Here is a 4681-nt window from a genome sequence, read left to right as displayed (position 1 = left end):
GTAGTAGGTTGATCGTCTTTGGTGCTGGCAGGGAAATTGTGGCAGGCTGGAACCAACTGTTTTCTGGCATCAACTGACATCGTAGCGGTTTTGAACCGTTTCATCAATTGTGTGATTTCAGGATTTTGCTTTATTAGTAATATGCACTGCTCTAGTTCCCATCTGTAGGCTGCCTCTAGGGTCCTCAGCAAACTAAATCTGATGCTTAGTCGTGTTGTTCTTGGCGGTGCTCAGTGCGGATCTTGTTGGAAAGTTTCCTAAAACTGCATTTCATTTCCCCACTTACAGTAGCCTGTGGGTGTGTTAAACTGCTTGGTTAATCTGAGAGCTAAGACAGGCAAGGTGACCTTGGTTGGCAAATTTGAGTGATCCTTGGCTCCTTGCCTGGAATGTGTGCTGGTTTTATTAGACAAATCTGTTATACTTGTAAAGTATATGGTGGGCCTCAGGTTGTTGCCATAGTTAGGATAACCAAAGATAGAAACCGTGTAATCTGTGATCATGGCAACAACCTGGAAGGAGCTATCGCCGTGAGGGAGAGTGTTGAAGTATAAGTGAATTGCCCACCTCTTCCTATCAGTTTAAGCTTTTGGGTTGAATTGGTTGGTGCATGGAACTCAACATGGTAATCGGAGCCTACACTTAGATCCAATCCAATCAAACCCCCATGTCAACATCCTATTCCACCGTCACCATCAATCCCCTGGCCGGCCAAGGGGTCTCCGAGAAGCTGACGAAGACCAACTTCACGCTATGGCGCATGCAAGTTCTCGCAACCGTGAGGGGCGCGCGCCTGGAGGGTTTCCTCACAGGTGCAGCAAAGGCCCCCACAACCATGATCAAGGAGACGAAGGATGGCAACAAAGTGGAGGTCTCCAATCCCGCCTATGAAGAGTGGGTTGCTATGGATCAACAGGTCCTAGGGTATTTAATTTTAAATATGTTAAGTTCTATTCAGCATCAGCTAACCTCCTCGATGACTCGAGCGCGCGCCGTCAACACCAGAATTGCGCTCGCCACGATGAAGAAGGGCAACCTCTCCATGGCCGAATATGTCAGCAAGATGCGGTCTCTCGCTGATGAGATCACATCTACTGGGAAGACCATCAACGACGACGAACTGGTCTCCTACATCCTCGTCGGGCTCGATTACGACTACAACCCGATCGTCACGTCCCTCACCGCCAGGATCGAACCCCTCAGCGTGGGAGAGGCGTACTCCCAACTGCTCGCATTCGAGCAGCGAATGGATCTGCTACAACCCGACAGGCGTTCCTCCATCAATTCGGCCAGCAGGGGGCGCGGCACATCGCGAGGACGCGGTGGTGGAGGGCGCTCGCGCGGCGGGTCTTTTGGTCGTGGCCACGGGCGCTCCAGCGTGCCACCTCGTCAACAACATGGCGCCCCTAACGGCGCCAACAGCAACACACGTGGGCTGGACAGCAGGCCCAGGTGTCAGGTTTGAAAAAAGAAAGGCCACGAGGCTGATATTTGTTGGTACAGATTTGATGAAGAGTTTGTACCAGATGAAAAATATGCAGGTGTAACTACATCCTATGGAGTAGACACCAACTGGTACATGGACTCCGGCGCCACAGACAACATTACTAGCAACCTGGAGAAACTGCCAGTTCATGATAGGTACGAGGGCCATGATAAGATCCACATGGTGAGTGGGGCAGGTATGGAAATTAATCACATTGGTCATTCTATTGTTACAACCCTTAGTCGCGATCTTCATCTAAAAAATGTCCTCTATGTTCCTAAAGCCAACAAAAATCTTGTCTCTGTTCATCGCCTCACCTCTGACAATTCAGTTTTTATAGAATTTCACCCTGATTTCTTTTTTATTAAGGATCAGGCAACGAAGAAACTTCTGCTTAGAGGACGGTGTGATCATGGGCTCTATCCTCTTCCTGCTGGGCGCCAAATAAAGCAAGCCTATAGTGCTGCAAAAGTTTCCTTTGATAGATGGCATCATCATTTAGGTCATCTGGCCACTCCGATCGTGGAGAAAGTCATTAGACAATTTAATCTTCCTGTTTCGTTGGATTCAAATAAACATCCAGTGTGTGATGCATGTCAGAAGGCTAAAAGTCATCAGTTGCCTTTTCCTAATTCTAGTACTATTTCACAGCATCCTTTAGAACTTGTTTATTCTGATGAGTGGGGCCTAGCGCCAAATTCTGTTGGTGGACACAAATACTATGTGAGTTTCATTGATGATTATAGTAAGTTCACCTGGATATATCTCCTTAAGTTTAAATCTAAAGTCTTTTCAAAGTTTCGAGATTTTCAATCCCTTGTTGAGCGCCTCTTTAACCGAAAAATCATCACTATGCAAACAGATTGGGGGGGGGGGGGGGTGAGTATCGGAAACTCCATCCTTTCTTTGCTCAAGTCGGCATCACACACCATATTTCCTGCCCTCACACGCATCAGCAGAATGGCGCAGCTAAGTGTAAGCATCGCCACATCATCGAGGTTGGGCTCGCTCTCCTTGCACATGCCTTTATGCCACTAAAATTCTAGGGGGACGCTTTCATCTCAGCCACATATTTAATTAACCACATCCCCAATAAGGTGCTCTCTTATGACACGCCTCTGCATCACTTGTTTCAAAAACAGCCAGATTATTCACTTTTTCGTACTTTTGGATGTGCGTGCTGGCCCAACCTAGGACCATATAATAATCACAAACTTCAGTTTCGATCAAAACAGTGCACCTTCCTTGGATATAGTCCTTTTCACAAGAGTTTCAAGTGTCTTGACCCGGATTCTGGTAGAGTATATATCTCTCGTGACGTCAAATTTGATGAGTCCCTTATTCCTTTTCAGAATCTTGGCCCTAACGCTGGCCGTCGTTTTCAGGAAGACATTAATCTCCCGCCATCCTTTTTGCTTAATCCTCTCACAACTAATACAGGGGCTAGTAACTTGACTGATCATGTGACTGGTTTTCCAAATAATCCTGCTAGCAATATCTGTGCAGTCGATGAAGAAATGCAGGAAGACATGCCAACACATGAAGGTGCACATGGCGCAGCATCCTCGGGCGCCCTCCTCGAGGCCGATCCTCCCGCACCTGCAACGGATGTGGCAGGCGCATCCACGGCGTCACGTGGGTCTAGCGGATCCGCGGCCTCCTCCGTCCCACCCAACAGCGCTGCTCGCGCAGCCCCTCTGCGCCCGAAGATCGGATCCGCTTCGGATCATGTGCCGCAGGAGCCTGGAGCTTCTGTGGCTCCCTCGGCAGGGGGAGAAGTTCAGCGAATCCAGCGCCCTAGGACCCGTTTGCAAAGCGGCATTCGCAAGGAGAAGGTCTATACCGATGGTATAGTCAAATATTCTCTTCTCTCCTCTACTAGTGAACATTGCAACATAGTGGAAGCTCTAGAAGATAGCAACTGGAAACAGACAATGGATACTGAATATAATGCTCTCATGAAAAATAATACTTAGCATCTAGTTCCTTCTCAGAAAGGACGGAATATTATTGACTGCAAATGGGTATATAAAATTAAGCGCAAACAAGATGGCAGCTTGGATAGGTATAAAGCTCGTCTTGTTGCAAAGGGGTTTAAGCAAAGATATGGTATTGATTATGAGGATATTTTCAGCCCTGTTGTTAAAGCTGCTACCATTCGAGTTGTTCTTTCTATTGCTGCATCCAGGGGGTGGACTCTCAGGCAACTGGATGTACATAATGCTTTCCTGCATGGACTACTTGAAGAGGAGGTGTATATGAAACAACCTCCTGGGTACGAAGATTCAACTCGACGAGACTATGTATGCAAGCTAGACAAGGCGCTATATGGATTGAAACAGGCACCAAGAGCTTTGTTCTTAAGGCTCAGTAAGAAACTTTGTGATCTTGGTTTTAAAAGTTCTAAGGCGGATACATCTCTGTTCTACTACATTAAAGGAGATATCATTATGTTTATGCTGATTTATGTTGATGACATAATTGTGGTAAGTTCAAAACCAGAAGCAGTAACAGTTCTTCTTCAGGATCTTCATAGTGAATTTCCTCTAAAGGACTTGGGCGACTTACACTATTTTCTTGATATTGAAGTAAGTGAAACCTCGAATGGAATTATTCTTACACAAGAAAAATATGTGAATGATTTGTTGAGAAGAGTAAATATGGCTGATTGCAAACCTGTAAGTATACCCTTATCCACTAGTGAGAAGCTTTCGATCTATGAAGGAGTTCCGCTAGGTCCTGAAGATATGACGAGATACAGAAGTATAGTGGGCGCCTTGCAATATCTTACATTGACAAGACCAGATATTGCCTTCTCTGTAAATAAGGTTTGTCAGTTTCTTCATGCACCAACAACCGTTCACTGGGCGGTAGTAAAAAGGATATTAAGGTATCTAAAATCTTGTGTTAAACTTGGTCTAAGAATTAATAGATCATGGTCCTTTTTAGTAAGTGCATATTCAGATGCTGATTGGGCTGGTTGTCCTGATGATAGAAGATCAACTGGTGGATTTGCAGTTTTTATCGGAAATAATCTTGTGTCATGGCATGCCAAGAAGCAAGCTACATTATCAAGGTCAAGCACTAAATCTGAATATAAAGCCTTGGCAAATGCAGCTGCTAAGGTTATGTGGATCCAGATGTTACTAAAGGAATTGAAGGTGGCAAGTCCACCTGTTGCACGATTGTGGTGTG

General features: G+C 45.8%; 1 non-coding gene across 1 annotated transcript; it reads left to right on the top strand.

Annotated features, from left to right (window-relative positions):
* The first annotated feature begins 1102 nt into the window (after positions 1 to 1102).
* Positions 1103 to 1241, top strand: LOC112883683. The gene has a single exon (XR_003226936.1). It is a non-coding gene; the product is annotated as a small nucleolar RNA Z247 (small nucleolar RNA).
* Positions 1242 to 4681: the final 3440 nt, after the last annotated feature.

Source organism: Panicum hallii, chromosome 2 (genome assembly GCF_002211085.1).
Source record: "Panicum hallii strain FIL2 chromosome 2, PHallii_v3.1, whole genome shotgun sequence".
Classification (NCBI taxonomy): domain Eukaryota; kingdom Viridiplantae; phylum Streptophyta; class Magnoliopsida; order Poales; family Poaceae; genus Panicum; species Panicum hallii.
The sequence above is the reverse complement of the archived record's forward strand: the minus strand, read 5'-3'. Positions and strand labels throughout refer to the sequence as shown.